This window comes from Canis lupus, chromosome 29, assembly GCF_003254725.2.
Source record: "Canis lupus dingo isolate Sandy chromosome 29, ASM325472v2, whole genome shotgun sequence".
In the NCBI taxonomy this organism is placed as follows: Eukaryota; Metazoa; Chordata; class Mammalia; order Carnivora; family Canidae; genus Canis; species Canis lupus.
The window spans coordinates 32,239,023-32,257,169 of NC_064271.1; the positions used below are offsets into that span (position 1 = coordinate 32,239,023).

Here is an 18,147-nt window from a genome sequence, read left to right on the forward strand (position 1 = left end):
AAGATCCTATATCCGGGATGCCTGGGTGGCTCAGCGGTTGGGCACCTGCCTTTGGCCCAGGGCATGATCCTGGAGTCCTGGGATTGAGTCCCACATCCGGCTCCATGCATGGAGCCTGTTTCTATCTCTGCCTGTGTCTCTGCCTCTCTCTCTCTCTCTGTTAATTAATAACATAAATTTAATTTATTAAATTAATAAACACATTTAAAAAAATTAAAAAAGATCCTATTTCCAAGTAAGGCCATGGAGTGAGTTTAGTATTTCAACATACTGTTTGAGGGAAACACAAAACACAACTCATAACACATGCCACCTATACATCTTTCTGAATAATCGTGATGCACAAGGTACTATGCTCAGATTTAGAGAATACATATAACCTTTGGTTTATAGCTGCAAGATGTTCTCTATTTATGGCAACAGGTTGTGGGGCTTGCATAGGAAGAGGATGGAGAGTTGCAGAGCTGCCCCCACAATGCCGAAAGTCCTCTGGTTGATAACATCGACAATGGGCCACCAGTCAGTTCTCAGTCCCTGTAGACCTGTTCTCTTCCACTGCTCCTGAGTGCCCTCCTGTCACCCAATAATGCTCAAATCCCATTATTCCTGTCAAGAATTTGAGCTGAGCCTTCTAATTGCTGGTAGTTTGAGGCTACGTGACACTATTTGAGGTGGGAAAAAATGTTTTGAGCATGAACAAGTGCAGATCCACATATATGCCAAGCATAAGGGAGACCGTACCTGGGCCAGCCTGGCTGAGGTCTGTGTGGAGAGCCCTTGCATGCAGGATGCACACTCCCTTCTTTACTTGCTATTTCATGTCTGTATAGTCAATGTGTGTTGTCTTTTGAACTGTGCTATAACCCTCCACATTTCTTTGAATGCCTGTGAATTAAGACGGAAAACTCTGATTTCCTTGTGTAAATCATTACTGTGCAATATTTTGGCATGTAGGGATAAGACCACAGGGTTTAACATCAAAGAGAATTCCTCCCTGTGGAAGGAAACTGAAACAACACTAAGTATTATCTTTTTGCGCTGAAGTCCTAGAGTATTTTATTGTCTGTGACAGCTTTTTGAAAGTTATATAAGTCACTTACTTGCGGTTATTTTATGATATGTCTATGTCTTATCTCCAAATAATAATACATGGACATTTGGAAGACAGGAGTGAAGCCTTATTATTGCATTTCATCCATTCTCAGATGTAATTTTTGCCTCTATATTTTAACATCGCTGAAAGCAGGATGTGTCATACGATCGGCAGGTTGTTACCATCACTGTTGTGACAGAGTTGTCGTGGGTGAACTTGGGTTTACATGGGTGAACTTGGTTGTAGCTCCTGATGATATCACATCAGCTGAGTTATAGGCATGATGAATAATACACACTTCCAATTTAGTCGTCACTTAAATAGAAAGATTACATTATAGTTCAGCAATAAAATAAAAATTATTTATATATAGACGTGCACAGAAATAAAGGGGTAGGGCATAAATTAAATGGTAGTGAAATAGATATTAGTGATTGGAGTGGTGACTACAATTCCATATTTTCTTGCAAAGCAACAAGTAAGCCTTTTAAATGACCTAGGAAAGGAAGAGGGTGACAAGTGGTTGAAGCTTTGTCATATTTTGTACTAAAATGTGGGCCAAAGAACAGCTTATCATATCCAAGCAAGGCGACCAAAGAAAGAAGATATTGCCAATTTCTTCCCAAAATATAAAAGAAAATCCAATGCAATGAGAATTGGTATGACCAACTCATGCATCCCTGTAATCAGCATGGCATGATTGTTTCATTGGTTAGTTGGAAGTGTTTCTCCTTTCTCAGTTGACATGAAATTATAACTAAGATCATCATGGAGCCAATGAAATGTAGTATTTCTTTGCTCTCTCCATGAGTTCTAGCCCTTACACTTCTTGGGAAGACAGAAAATATTTATTGATTAGTTGCCTAGGTTTTACTGATTAAATGGAAAGGTTACCCCATTATTGTGGCTGGCAGGGTGGAGGCTGAGTCCATGTGTGAGAGAACAGGCGGTATTGCCCTAGTCTGTTCGGTTGTGTGCATCTTGAGAGAAGGGTAAGCGTGGAAATGGAACAGGTTGGCAATCCATGCTGTCAGTTACCATCCTTCCAGCATGTTGTCACCCCGAGCCCCTCAGTGATGCCCGGGGAAAGCCTTGTCATGATATTTCTCTTTCTATTCAGCTTAGAAGCCTCTACTTTTAGCTTAATCCATGTACATAAGTACATGCATTGGTTCAGTTCAATAGCTAATTCTATCTCATTCACAAATGACTTTTTCTTAACGTGTTTATTGAATCATAGGCTAATATTACATTTCTAAGAATGGCTCTTTGGTTACCCCTCTTTTTAGTTTGCTGTGCACCTTTTCATACTCTTGCATTGTATAGAGGGAGGATGTCTTCCCCACCTTCGGGGTGTACATCCTGAGGCATCACGGCTGCTAGGCTTTGTATCGGTATTCCCACCATTCAGGATGCATAATTTTGATGCCGCTAATATCCATAAAGCAATCACTCTTAATATTTTATTAAATATCTAGATGATAATCTCAAATTTCATAAGAGATTGTAACAGTACTTCCATTTTGCTTGCTTTTAATAAAATGCCTATTAATTTCTCCTTGTCCTCTCACCTTCAGGATTCATCAAAAAGTTCCATATGCTCTAACCTTTGTGTTTTCTCTCCTTTAAATACTAAGCATTTATATTTGCATAAATGGGTAACGGAATTAATATTTATTTCAATATGTGTATCAGATACCTGTACCATATGTTCTGGGGTCCTCTAATGCTTCTTCATTGTTTAATCCCGAGAATAACTATACAAATGACATGTAGGTATTGGGAACTGTAGTGTTACCATCACTGTTGTGACAGAGTTGTCGTGGGTGAACTTGGGTTCAAATGGGTGAATTTGGTTGTAGAAGTGTATGAAAGTGTATGAATTACACTTAAAAATTTAAATACGAGAAAAGAGAGACACAAAACGTTTGCATAGCTAAACTTGGTAGATACAGGACACTCTAACCCTAAAAGTCGGTTTCTTTGTTTAAACCTGTGTGAAACCTTATTAAAGTGTGAATTGAGCAGTAAATATCCTAGAACACTAAAGAGTTCTAGAATATTAGATTCCAAAATGAGTCTCTTTATGATAATAGTAACTATAGTGATAATTAAAATTCACCGAGTGCTTCTTTTGTGCCAGGTAAGGATATAAGTTCTTCTTGAGTATTTCATGAACAAAAGAGCTTCGAGATAGAACTCATTATCTTCTTCATATTACAAGCAAAGAAACAGAGGCGCAGAGAGTTGAAGTCATTGGTCTCAGTTTACAGAACTCATCAACAACAGTTCGGATCCAGACTCAGACAGTTAATCTTAGAACCTTCACACTCCATCACTCCAAGTCCCATCTTTTTTTCACTTCACAACTTAAGAAACAAAAGCCCAGAGGACAGGTCTTTGGTTAAGAGTTGCCAAGGATTTTGAGTAGTGTGGTTCGTTACTTTCAGGCTTTAGGAAGTTGGTACATCTTGGGATAGCTTGGGATTTCCAATCAGTAAATAGAAGTAAATAGAAGTAAATGGCAGCTGTGAATATATCCCTCTATTCTATATTTTTTGTGTTTTGCCCCCTGATGACACAATGAACCAACTTCAGTAACTATCTCACACACACTCACATACATACACCCAGACACATACACACTCATACCCCCACGCTCACACATACTGCCACACACAGATGCACATGCACACGTGAGTTTCCTTCTGCAAAGTCTTTACTCATGAAGTTTTATTGTCTAGAATACCCTTCCTCGAGTCCTATTCTACTCCTCTCTCTCACCTCACTCTGATTACTCACACACATCCTACCAGAACCAACTAAGGAGTATCCTCTTTGGGAAGCTTCCATTTGTCCAGCAACCCCTCTGCCTCCAGCCCCAGGCTGGGGTAGAGGAACCTCCACTGTGCCTCCACAAGAATGCTCAGGCATTGTTATTGGATCAATCAGGCTGCCGTGATGAGTCTTCTCTTGGTCAGCTTCTTCAGGGCAGAGAGTTAAGTACTGAATTATCCATCCTGGGGTGTATGCTTGACACACAGCGGCCTTTTATAAAACATGTGTTTGAGGGGAATGGGTGAAAGCGGTGATGGAGAGTAAGGAGTGCACTAGTCGTGATGAGCCCACGAGTGCACGGAACTGTTGAAGCACCATATTGTACAACTGAAATTAGTATAACATTGTATATCAACTACACTGGAATTTAAAATGAGAAAAAGCATGTGTTGAATGAACAAATGAGATGAGTGCATAAATGAATGAATGAAAACGAAACATGGGACGAGGCTGGAGAAGAACTTTTGTCACTAAGCCACCTCATGCCATCTAGATTTTATGATATGGGTCGGAAGTGCTTAGTCATATATTTTGAGGGCATTTTTTTCAGTCTGTTCAGCCAAGAGACTTCCTAAATGGGGAGTGGTAGAGGGCTTGAAGCAGGTGTGGAGGAGCAGTGGCTGTCATGAGAGAAACTGCCTGGTCAGTTTCTGGAAATATTCCCCTTCTGGTGACAGCATCCTGAGTCAGGTGAGAAGGCCGCTTAACCCAAGATGCCAGGTTTCATGCAACCCACAGCCACCTGGAGAGCTACTCAGCAGTTTTATGTGTTTTATGGGGAAAAAATTCATCTGCATGTGTATTAAAAGTGATCAAACAAGAGAAAAAAATATGTAATGGTGTTTGAAGCTGTGAAGTAGAATGTTCTGAACTGTGGGAAGAAAGCTCATATAACCTTCAAGCCAGCCTCCTCTCTACTGGTTGGCAAAACGTTAAAGACATTTTTTTCTTTTCCAAGGACTTTTACAAGTGGATTGGTGTTTGACTAAATCAGACTGTGGACTGTGCTGCCAGTTTTCACTGCCTACTCACTGTGGGGGCTGTGGAGTGATTCGAACAAAAAAGACTGTCTACTAAAAAGTGAGATTACCAAAAATGTTATGAAAAATTGATAATACATTAGAAAAAAACCTGAGTGCAATGTATTTTTCACTGAAGAGGAGAGAAATGTCTCCCTATTAGTTAGTCTAGTGAAAGGAAAACAGCTCTGGACATGGAATTCGAAATCTGGACCTGAACATAAGCTCTCCCTTCCACTGGCCGCAATCTTGGACAAGTTATTCCATTGCCTTGAATGTTGGTTTCCTAATCAATAAGATGGCAAAATAATGCTTACGTCACAGGGTTATGATAAGCAAATGAATCAATGTAAGGAAAAAATAAGTTGATGTCTGAGACCAACTCAATAACATTCATATCTTTTGTTATTTAGTGGAAATTAATAATTGAAAAGCTACAGTGTTTACCAAAACATGTCTTTTTTTTTTTGAGTCAATAATCTCAACCACAGTTTTAATCAAGAACAAAATTAAATATTAGGTTCCTAATACGTTTTTAATATGGTATTTAAAATTTTTTCAATATTTACTAATCTTCAGCAGAAGGTGCTCAGTGGGATTGGTTGAGAATCCTTGCACAAGGAAAGAGCAACATTATAAATACAACCCAGGACGGGGTCAGTGGCCAGATGATCTCACAACTTGGCCTCATTTTCCTGGGCATTCATCAAAAAAGAGGGAAGGAAACAGAGAATAATGCAGCTGAGTGGTGTAGAACTCTTTTAAATCAGTGACTCCCGGGTTAAAAAGAAGAAAACCAACACAACAAATCCCCAAATGCGAACTCCTTGGTCCCACTTCAGTTCTGAAGAATCAGACTCTTTGGGAGTAGGGCCAGGATCTCTATATTTTTAATAGGTTCTCTGGCAATTCTTATGATCCCCTCGGAGATGCACTGTCAGAAGTAATATCCCGAGGAGGCCCTGTCGTAATACTTGGAGATTTATAGTAGTTTTTTCTGATGTCACTAATCGTGATTCTAAAGCCCAAGGTGTAGCAAAAGATATTTGTCAGGTATGCAAAATTCTGCTAGAGCGAAAGTGTGAAGACTATTCATCAGTTATGTAAGATGTCATTTTTTTTTTCTTTTCACTTATTAACATGTGATCTCCTTTTGCATCTTAATAGACTCTTAGTAATGGTATTTTAGAACTTCTTTTATGTTGATGTAGTGCTTTCTTCATTCAGGAAACATATCTGTGAGTGAGGCTTTATCATTAAATTGTTTTCTAGGTAGCAGCACTGCTGAAGCTCCCTACTTTTGATGCCTAATCTGTACAGCTCTGAGAAGCAGGTACTATTATTACCCCTGAGCGAACACATAGAAGAGATGAATGATTTTCCCATAATCACGCAGCAAGTATCAGTGCCGAGATTTGAGCCCAGATAGTTTGGTTTTCAAGGCTCCTCACTCTTACTATCATTAGGAGGAAATTCATTCATTCAAAAATGTTTATTGCTCATGTATTACATGGCAGGCAATGTGCTAGGCACCAGGGGAATATAACTATGCCTAAAAAATATTCCTGCCTTCCAGTTGCTTGCAGTCTAGCATGAGAGACAGGCACGGAAACAGGCAGCCACCGTGCAGAGTTCAAAGTAAGACAATGAGGGAAGCCCTAGGAACTATAAGGGCAGGCTGATCACCTGGACTAGGATTAATCACACCCTGGTTTAGCGTTGGCCTTGGAGCCTAGGCTACCTGTATTTTAATTCCATACATATGGTGTGATAGCCAAGGGCATATGGTTTTAACACATCATGCCTCAGTTTCCCCCACTCGAAGATGGGGTTAATATTGGTGTCCAAGTCATAAAGTCATCATGAGAAAAGAACACAGTAGCACTTGCGGGTTATAAAGCATAAAGCGAGGGCTCAATACACATTGACATACACAAACTATTGAAGGCATCTAAACTTAGGGCTGGGGACCCCTGGGTGGCTCAGACATTGAGCGCCTGCCTTTGGCCCAGGGCGTGATCCTGGAGTCCCGGGATGGGGTGTGATCCTGGAGTCCCGGGATGGGGTCCCACATTGGGCTCCCTGCAAGGAGCCTGCTACTCTATCTACCTGTGTCTCTGCCTCTCTGTGTGTCTCTCATGAATAAATAAATAAAAAATCTAAACGGAGAGCTGAAGGTTGTCTAAGAATGAGCCCGGGAACAGAAGAGATCATCTAGGTCTGTTCAATCTGATAAGATCTTGCATTGCCAATACCCTTTTGCAATGCTAAAAGCCTCCCTCACTAGAAACACATGCATAATACAAACCTTGAAAAAAAAGTTAAATGACTCGTCTGGCAGGGAACTATATAATATACTCATCCTCTGTTGATTGGCCAATTGACAAAGTGAAATAAATAAGAATGAAAAAATATTTAAGTTTTCACACAGAATTCTTGCCCCCCCCCTTTTTTTCTCCGAGACCTTGTGTGCAAAACCTTTGCTATCCTTACTGATTACTCTTTGTAATCCTAAGAATCTCCAAAACAGCCTTAAGGATACTTTTATGATGTATTTTTCCCTCTCACTTCTTTTTTCCTCCAAGGTTTATCTATTCCATAATTATATTTAGTTCAAAGTTCAAATCTCAGACTCATTGAAAAAAATATGTAGATTTTTAGTATTCCCTTAGAGAAAAATCCTGGTCTGCATTTTCCTTGTTTTGTTAAGCCATTTGTTTAAGATTTTTAAAACTCAATTTCTACTATGACGTTTTTTCATGACAGCACTGCTCCATTCCCCTGGAGAGGCCTGGATCAAAAAAGAAGTGAAATCTAAACAGCTCAATGACAATTCATGGTATTATTTAGCCCTTGCTGACATCTAATAGAATTAGGTATAGCATTTATCAGGTCAATTTCTTTTCCTTGGACTGACAGATGGGCAAACTAAAACTTGAAAATAGAGAATAAATGATACTGGCAGATGAAATCTGGCAAGTAACTGAAGTTCTGTATGAACTATGTCACCTCTTACTTAGGTCACGCAAGGTGAAATTGGAGATTATATCCTTGGTGTCCCTTCTTCAATTAAAATGGATCCCTCAATTAAACTGGATTGTGTTTGTTTCTGCCAAACTCTGCTTCAATTATCAGTGATGACTACTGCCAAATTTATTGACGGTGATGAGTAGGTCAGGGAGACTGATGGGTTACCCACTGAGGGCATCTATTAGCAAGCCAAACCTGCAGCAATCCTGCTGTAAAAAAATTGCTGCTTCATTGGCAATGGGCCTGATAGTCTTGAGCAGGGATTCCTGACCAGCTTCCTAGTCCAGTTTCTACTCAAACTTCCTTCGCTGGCTCATGAGAATGCTGTGGCATTAGTTTTATTCAGGAAATAAGAAACTGTCTTGAGAAAAAGTAGCTCATGAAATTACCTCAAAGATAAACATTGCAAGAAAGCATAGTTATTTGATACCTAAATGCAAGTTATTTGTTTAACAAATATTTGTTGTGCAAAAAAACACACGCCACAAACAAAACCCTTGCTTTCACTTGGCTCACATTCAAGTAACTAATAAAATTTTAGACAAATGGTTGAGTGGGACAGTTTCTTTGAATAGCATAAAGAATGTATTGAATTTTTACTTCTAGGTATCTTTTTTAAGAGAAATAGATGTGTACAAATTAGCATGTATAAGTTGCCATTGCAGCATGATTTAAGTACCTATCAGATACTTGGAAATGATGTAAGTACTTGGAAATGATTTAAGTACCCATTGATAAGGGAATAGTTATATAGTGGGTATGATTTTTGCAAACTAAGATCCCAGATAGGAAAACAAAATTGGTAACATTAAAAAAATTTTATAAATTTATTTTTTATTGGTGTTCAATTTGCCAGCATATAGAATAACACCCAGTGCTCACCCCCTCAAGTGCCCCCCTCAGTGCCTGTCACCCGGTCACCCCCACCCCCAGCCCACCTCCCCTTCCACCACCCCTAGTTCGTTTCAACTGGTAACATTTTAAATTTTTCTGTAACTCAAGATAAATATTTTGGAATGAGCTCCCATTTAGTCTGGTGGCAGAAAAATCTAATGGTCACTTACAGAGAGACTTGGTCAATTCAAGACTTTTTCTTCCTCTTTCTTTCCCCCTGGAATGTCATATAAATTCCCAAGTACTAAGAGAGCTTCAGATTTGGGGTGGGGTATCCATGGCTTGGTGTCTGTTGCACTGGCATCTGCTGAAGGGTATGATACCATTCTCAAGACATGCACATCTGGTATACCTGCTTCTCAAACTTCACCCTTTTCCTACCCCCAGCACAATAACCTTCCCAAGGATGGTTGTGGCCTTATCTGCTTCTAGTTTAAAGGTGGCAGTGCCTTCCTGTAGAGAAAGCTGTTTCCTCTTCACAACCAAGATGCCCTCTTATAATGTGAAGACTCTCTTGTACCCATGCCCTCTCCTTCTTAGCATTTTTTCCCATATTTATTTTTCTAAGATTTTATGTATTTATTTGAGAGGGGGAGAGAGAGTGTTGGGAGGAGCAGAGAGAGGGGGACAAGCTGACTCTGTGCTGAAGGCAGAGTCCAATTGTGACAGATCCCACAACCCTGAGATCATGATCTGAGTAGGACACTTAACCAACTGAGCCACCCAGGTGCCCAATTTTTTCCCATCTTTTGAGGAGCATGTGAAAATTCAGTTCTTTCAACTCCCCACTATAGGCAGCAAGAGGCCTGAAAGAGCTACCTCGGGCCCCCTCCCTTCCTGGAACTACACTTGTTATCTTTAACCCAACTGCTACTGCATTTGCTGTGATAAGGAAGATAGCTGAGAGGGGCTTTACTGCCTCTCAGATTTCAAAAGGGAAGTAGGGAGCAAGTGCTCTCTACTCTCAGATGCCACAAAACTTATCCGAGGGCCTGCAGCTCTATTGTTCTCCCCTGTGGCAGATTACATTTTCAGAAGATAACCACTGGCACTATCTCCCAACTCACGTGCTTTTCTTACAATGGGACTTTGACATTCCTCTCACTAATCAGTCAGGTGGGTCCACATCCTCTCCCCTTGAGCCTAGGCGGGATTTTGTAACCACCTCAACTGGTAGAATGTGACAGAAATGATGCTGTGTGACTTCTGAATGAGGTCATGAAAATGGCCTGCACTCTGCCTTGTTCTCTCTGGACACTAGCCTTCGGAGTTCTGAACTGCTGTGGAAGGCAGCAGACCAACCTGAAGCCACTGGGCAACGATGAAGCCCGAACAAGCACACATGTAGTAGAGACCGTAAAGGGAGGCTCTGAGACTGTACACAGAGAGACAGATGCCCCACCAGGCCCAGCTGCCACAACCTACCATTCCACACAAGTCGCTGACTGCAACTAAATGGGAGGATCCTGAGCCAGGAGCACCCATTCAAACCCTTCTTGAGTTCGTGATCTGCAGAAACTATGAGAGAGAATCATGATTGGTTTTAAGCCATTGAAGTGTCATGATAATTTATTATGAGATAATTGACCATTGGAACTTTCTGCCTTCCATCAATTCCAAGGTAACCAGTCAAAGCGTTCTATTGCTGAAGACGGAGGTGGACACTGGACTGTCAAATCCCTTCTGTCCCCAGTGCTAGCAACATTACCTGCACTGGTGGGAGTGGGGAGTGGGGATAGAGGGGAAGTGAACATTCTGACTCCAGCTGATCTCTTTAGGGTATAATTTATGTTTTTTTTTTCTCTTTTCCTCAGCTCTGGTTCAATTTTACTTTTAAATATCAAAACTGAACACAAAAGCAAAAACAAATTTTCCTTTGCCAAAAGAAGAAAAAAAGACCTTTAAAACTTTTTTTTTTTTTTTTTTGCCATAATTTTCCCAAGCTTACTTAGAATCTTAAAATTTAAGAACTGGGTTGTTTGGTTTATTTGGATGTATTAGTACTCTTCTAGGCAGAGGATGCTGCTAAATATGGAAGGGCTAGAGGATATGTGCGTAGGGGAAAGAAATTTTACTAATAGCTGAATGCTTGATCATATTATTGTAAAAAACAAACAAAAAATCCTCCCAAAACAAACTACAGTGAGTTCATACTACAAACTAGTATGCATCAGGTAAAAAGAATCAGGTAAGTCTGTGTGGATCCTGGCAATATTGTTAGGTGAAGAAAGCAGAAAAATAAGTATGATATATTATTTAAGCAAAAACATTTTTTAAACAAAATAACAAAATAAATATATATATATATATTTCTAGGTGTGTATTCATGAATGCATAAATAAGCTCGGAAGCAATCATTTTTATCTATGGTTTATAGAAAAGGAGGTTTACTTTGTATGGTTTGAGTTTTTTATTTTTTAGAGTATTAATTTTGTAATTATTTGTTATAATTTTGTGTATTATTCAATACATATATGAATATTACTCAGCCATCAAAAAGAAGGAAATCTTGCTATTTGCAATGACATGGATGGAGCCAGAGGGTTTTATGCTAAGCAAAATGAATCAAAGAAAGACAAATACCATATGATGTCACTCATACGTGGAATTTAAGAAACAAAAGCAATGAACATAGGAGAAAGGAAGGAGAAATAAAATAAGATGAAGACAGGGAAGCAAGTCAGAAGAGACTCTTACCTATGGGAAACAAAGAGAGTTGCTGGAGGGATGAGGTAATTGGGTGATGGGCATTAAGGAAGGCACTTGATGTAATGAGGACTGGGTGTTCTATATGACAATGATTTACTAAATTCTACCTCTGAAACTAGCAAAATAGTATATGTTAATTAAATTAAATTTAAATTTAAAAATTTTAAAAACTTGCCACATCATTATTTATTAACTACATCAATGTATATTTAATGAGTGGCTACTATGTGCCAGGAACACTAATTGGGCATATTTTAGAATAGAGTTGGTCTCTACTCCTGCAGAATTTTTAGTCAAGTGGAATAGGCAACAATTACTTATAATCACACAAATAAGCATATAATTACAGATGGATTAAGTATTCCAAATCTGTGATTTGCAATCTCAGTCAAGTGTGATATTGCTCTCCCAGATGATTTGGAAATGTCTAGAGACATTTTTGGTTGTCACAAATGATTGGGGTTGGGGACAGGGTGGTGCTAGGGGCATCTTGTGGGTAGAGGCCAGAGATGTTGCTCAGCATCCTTCAACACGTAGGACAGCACCGTCTCCCATGATAAAGAGTCACTTGATCCAAAATGTCAATAATGCCAAGGTTGAGAAACCCTACTACAAAGGAAAAATATAGTGCATTTAAGAGCATACAATGGTGGGGGATTGGCGATTTAGGTAAGGACTTGGTTATCCAATGTAGAACTTCACAGAAAGGTAAATCATTCACCGAAGACAAAGGGTATACATGTTTTGCCCTGATTTTTTGCTTGCCAACATATGCAGAAATAAAGACTTCAAATAGGGAAGACTGCATTCCCTTTTCTAATGAGGAAGTCAGAAAATGAGAGGATATTTGGTCAGCCCCAGCTTGAGAAAAGAAAGAAGAGGATGAAACTAGAAACCATCTCAGTGATATAATCGGGCTCACAGGGTAAGGACCATGATTATCAAAAACTCAACTTTTGTTTCTTATTTGATATTTCAATTGTCCCCAATGTTCTCAAGATTAAAAGCAAGAAGAAACAAACAAACAAAACAAGAAAAAACCAAAGCCCAGACAAACCAAAAGAGCCTATGTGGTTGACGCTGAATCCAACATGGCACAGGGGGACCAGGCCGACTGAGAGCTCCCTCTGCCCTGAGGAAGAGACAAAAGAAAGGAGCTATTGCTCTATAAGTGCAATGCCAGCTGACAGATGCTAGGAGTTTCTGGAAAAGGAGAAAGACATGAGAATTGACCCAAGGTTAGCAACGTAACCACAGAGGATTTAGCCATGGTAAGCAGTGATCCTAATGGAATTATCAGCTGTGCCTATCAGCCTCATCTCTTCCAGCAGGTTGGTGAGATTATAGCTGTAAATGTTTGAGTTCACCAACTCTCTTTTGTAAGATGTTTCAGGTACCCTTCTGAAAGTTTCCAACTGTATAGGAGAAACGTGAAAGAATAGAATGAGAAGAACATTCCTAACAGGATAATATGGTGTAATTCTATCCAGAAACTAGGAGGTCATTGCCAATCCAGACATGAAATGACAAGTAGTATATATTTCTAGATAGACAAAAATCAAGCCCAGAGAGGTTTTGTAATTCTTGCCACAATCCTGCCTAGACAGGATTCACTGTCTGTGCCAGGTGTAAAAAGGAAAATGTAGTCTTTCCTCCCCTTTATACATGATATTCGGCACCTCTTGGACTTTCCACACATGGCCTATAAGCCAAAGATATTAATATCCCTGGCAAATGGGAAAGAAGCTAACAGCATAAAAATCAAATGGCTGATTCTTTTTCATTGTGATGAAAAATTTTCTACAAAGCTGTGCTACATGGTAGCAATTTTTCAAGAAAATCATCTGGGACCACATTTAAGTTAAAAATGGTTACCAAAGTATTTTCTTTTTAATTTGACTTTTTAAAAAAATAATGCGTAGTATAGTATATATTAACATATAAATACTATAGAAAATTCCAAGTAACACAAGGAGGAAAATAAAAACTCCTTTAACTACATTCCAAGGTAATAAATATTGTTAATATTTTAATTCTATCTTATCTCTCTCTTTAGTTTACGGATATGTTAACATACATTTTTAAATGACATGAAATGGGTGTAAAAAATTCATGTTCCACAACTACATGCAGGATTTCATTTTTGAAAGTTACAGGCTGCCCTGACATATTTCTTATGCCTTAATACATGAATAAGCAAAGAAGCTCGAGAACTGACACAGAAATATTAAGTACTGAAGAAATCAGTCATGTGATTTCCAAGGTACTAAAATATGGTCAAGAACATTTCTTTTGTGATTAATCTTGGGTCCAGAGTTTTAATATTTAACATTTCTATAAATGGGCTATGCAGACATAGGGAATTTTGTCCCTTTTCCACAGGGAATTATTTATTGATTAACCTTAGCTTTGTAGCCAAGCACTTAGTACTTGTTTGCCAATGAGTCACTTTAATAGGACCACCAACACATAATTCAATTATCTTTGTTTTCTGCTGAGAAAAATCAGTGAAAATTGTATTTGCACTAATCTGTAACCTATTACTTGAGATTTGTTGTAAGTCTAAAAATATTAGTGAGTAGAATAGCATTCTATTTCTTAATCATTTCATTTCCTGAGAATAGCGACCTATCGTCTGGCGCCCAGATTCATCTTGGCTGACACCATCTCTGATCTCAGCTGTGGTGTTGTAGACAGGTCTACAGAAGCTTCAACTCACAGAAGGAGGGAGAAGCCCTGACCCAAAGGCTTTATGTGTGTGCTTCCTGTGATCTCCACAGGCCCCAAGTACCCGCAGGACCTTGCTTGGTTAGTACATATCTACAACTCAAAATCTTGAGGCAGTTAATATCCCTGAGGACAGCTCTTAACCAATGCAGCCAGAAGCTGATAGAAAATTCACTGTCTTCCATCGGTCAGGTAGTAATTCTAAGAGGTGTCCAGAAAGTACACTTTTCTTGGGAGAATTGAACTCTGTTGTCATAGCACGGACATCGTTAACACATACTTTTATGGGCTAGTCCTCCTTCTTTGCCTCATGCTCCTCCCTACTCTTGGTCCCTGGGTTCACCTCCCAAATAAATTGCTTACCCACAAGTCCTTCATCAGGCTCTGTGTTCAGGAGAACCCAACGAAGATAACAGGGAAGCATGGCCTAGTAATTTATACGCAGTAAAATTCGAATGAAATTAAACCACATTGTTCTCTTTATGAGATCAGAAGTCGGTTAAATGGAACCTTAGAATGCATGCCCTATTGAGAAGGAAAATAAATTCAAACTTCTGAATCTGAATTAAACTTCCGAATACTTTATTCAAACTTCTAAAGTGAATTCAGACCTAATACAACATATTTGACCCTTGCTTATATGATGAATCATGTAATAATGACACTGCAGTTGCTACTAGAACAATTCCTGGCTGTACAACCCAAATCAGAGTTTTCAACATCATATAGAGACTTAACTTGATCATCTCTATATTAAAGGTAATAATACAGACCTCACTGGATAATATCTACCTCAGAATGGAATTCAAAGACATGAGGCATAAAAGGTAAGAGATCATGAAGTATCTCACAAATCATGATGAGAAGCCTCAATAATATCTTGAAGCAATGAAGACTCATAAAGGGTTTAAAGCCAAGGAATAACTGATTAGATTCACAAAAAAATGACTGGCAATAGAAGAGGATGGATGTGAGGGAGTCAAGAATGGGAAACTTGATAGAAGACTGTCAGTAAGCCAGTGAGAAATGATGGTGACTCAGTCACTTGAATCAGAAGCGCCAGAGCAGGGAAGGTGAAAAGTGGGCAGATTTGGCCAAGAAGCATAGTGACCAAATTGGTGTTGGGAACAGGAACAGTAGAACCAAAGATGGCACCCATGTTTCTGTCTTGGGTCACTGCAGGGTTGTGGAGCCCTTCACTGAGCTGAGAGCACAGGAGGACGATGAGCAGGTTCGGTGGACTGTGGGGGGCTTGGATTTGAACTACCTGCAACACTTTGTAGCAGAGACATAACAGTTGAAAGAGGTTGGAGCCAGGAAGACTTCCTACAGGAAGTGACAGGTAAGGTGAGACCTGAGGGTGAGTTTACATTATGAAAAATGTAAGAAAATAAATAATTAAATAATTTTTACATTGTGAAAAATGTAAGAAAGAATGCTCTGGGAATGACAGTGGGAGTGCATACAGTGAAGAAGGAAGTGGCTGTCTACAATGCGGAAGAACTAAAAGGCTGGCTGACGTGCAGACTGCTGAGAAATATCTTTCATTTTTAACACTGAGGCAGAAGACCCATCTTTGTAATGTTTTTCTGTATTTTTTCAGATACTTATAAGCAAACAATTTTTCCTTAGATCCAGTCATTTTTTCCCCCACCACAGCTTCTTTAAAAATCTCCTTTGCTCCCCAAACACTGGCATTATAGTCCTCTTTTGTGCCATTACTTCACAGTATTAAGTGCCATTGAGTTGTCGCATAGAGGCTACCAAGGAGGAAACGATATTCAGAGCATTTTCCAGAGGCAAAGATAGGGGTGTCCTTCCCTTAGAAATTTCATTAGGAATTACATACCAACAAGAGTAAAGGCATGGAACACTGAGTGGCACACTCTGAATTAAAATGGGCACCAATAAAAAATAAATTTAAATAAGTAAGTAAGTAAGTAAGTAAATAAATAAATAAATAAATAAATAAATAAAATGGCTTTGGTTGTGGAATGGCTCTCTTGTTTAGAAACCATATCCTTTCAAAGGACTCAAGAGAAAGCCAAAAGCTTCAACCATTATCTTCATGAATTTAAATATAGCACATTCTTCTACTTGGATCTCTTTCATTATGCTGCCTACAGAGTAGAAACCTCCAGCAGGTTTTAAAACATATTTGATCCTTGCTTATATGAGGAATCATGTAATAATGACACTGCAGTTGCTACTAGAATACATGCAAATCAGACCCTTGGAGAGAGGGAAAAAGAAACCTCTTAGGTGGCAAATCTAAATAATGACCCAAGGGATAGTTGCCTGAAAAAGCCTTGCTGATAAGGAAAGGCATCTAACATAAACATCAGTAATAAGAATTCTTATTTCCTTTTGCCCTGATTCAGCTACAAGTACTGTGGATGCTTAATTATTCTGACGTGATCTTTCTAGCTGCAGAGCGTTCATATGCTAAGGCTTGGGAGTCTGGATTTATTTAAACTAGCATGAATTTAATTTTTCTTCTTGTTTTTGTAGTTGAAGATACTCCAAACATTATACATATAGATACACATAAATATACACATGCATAAACACCCAGATACACATATTCACACATATATATTTATACAGACACACATAGACGTGTAAATATGCGTATATATAATGTTATGGCTTCCAGGCAAATAGTGGAGGTGGCTTCACCATATTTAAATAATGCAAAGAATTTTCGTGTTAAATAGCTTTAGTGTATGTTTGTCAAAGAGCTAGTAGCTTATTTCTGGCCTGTGGTGATTTCTTAAGAATGTCACAGAACAGTTTCAGAAGATCAACAAAACAAAACAAAACTCCAAGACATTTTTTAAAAGGTATTGTCATTTCTGTTTAATAGGGGTTTAGTCAAGGTATAAACAAGGCTGATTTGGTCGACTTAAATATGTAGTGTGATCTCTTATTTGCTTGTCCTTTCTAAATTTTAAGGTTCTTTGATTTTTGTCACCATTGGCACACTCTAAAAAGCCACTCTAAAAAGCACTAGAAGTTTCATTAATGCTTACATTTGCTATTATGAAAATATTTCCACCCTGGAAAGAGTTTTAGATGGACACATTTTCTAAACCTTTGGTGGTATTTCCACATATTCTGAGATAATAAAGACTCATGTGGTTGTCCTAAGTTTTTATTAAACCTCACAGGATTACTGATTTTTGTTATTGTTCTTATTTTGGTGATCACAAACTTTATTAAATAAAGTACTTTCAACATAGATGCTTGTGTTTTTATTCAACCCTTGCTCCTTGCTCTCCTCCAGGGTAATAAATGATTCCGCAGAGTGAATGTCTGGTTTTTGTGGTTGTTTTTTCATTCACGTTTTTCATTTCTGAAGAGCAAGATCTGATCCTCCAAGACCTCCAAGTCTCTCCACCTCTTCCCCTCTTTAGGAAATTACTCTGTGATACATTTTCAGCAAATCAGGCAGAACTGCAGAAAGGGCAATAGCAATCATCTGCGATTGTTGGTGTGTGTCTTGAGGGACCAAGACGTCGTCAAAGAAATACTGAAGGAATACCAAGAAAAAGAGACGTGAAATAAAATAAGTCAGAAAATGAGATGCGTGAAATTTTTTTGATGAAAACAGATTTCTAAAAATTGGAATCCATTCATGTAAAAAATGTATATTAATATCTCCAGACATAAATCCCTGCCCTCTTAGTATGGTTAGGTTATTTTAGTGCTATGGTTCAGGCAGGACTATGCCTTTCTTCTCTTGAACCGGTTACAGGGCCATGCCATTCTATTCTCTATGCTTTTCACCTACTGTAGCCAACCTAAGTCAGCAAAAGGAAATTTGGCCCTTTTGGC

General features: G+C 38.8%; 3 long non-coding RNA genes across 3 annotated transcripts; 2 read left to right on the forward strand and 1 right to left on the reverse strand.

The window, feature by feature from the left end:
- Positions 1-1,106: 1,106 nt before the first annotated feature.
- Positions 1,107-10,444, reverse strand: LOC125754005 (uncharacterized). Its single transcript, XR_007407160.1, has 3 exons — positions 10,300-10,444; positions 9,045-9,178; positions 1,107-1,408 (listed from the first exon to the last, which is right to left on the reverse strand). It is a non-coding gene; the product is annotated as an uncharacterized LOC125754005 (long non-coding RNA).
- LOC112650755 (uncharacterized) lies at positions 3,379-8,042 on the forward strand. The gene is made up of 3 exons (XR_003130419.3): positions 3,379-5,011; positions 6,223-6,283; positions 7,717-8,042. It is a non-coding gene; the product is annotated as an uncharacterized LOC112650755 (long non-coding RNA).
- Positions 10,445-13,458: 3,014 nt separating the features above from the next.
- Positions 13,459-17,864, forward strand: LOC112650767 (uncharacterized). Its single transcript, XR_003130426.3, has 3 exons — positions 13,459-14,391; positions 15,493-15,652; positions 17,727-17,864. It is a non-coding gene; the product is annotated as an uncharacterized LOC112650767 (long non-coding RNA).
- Positions 17,865-18,147: the final 283 nt, after the last annotated feature.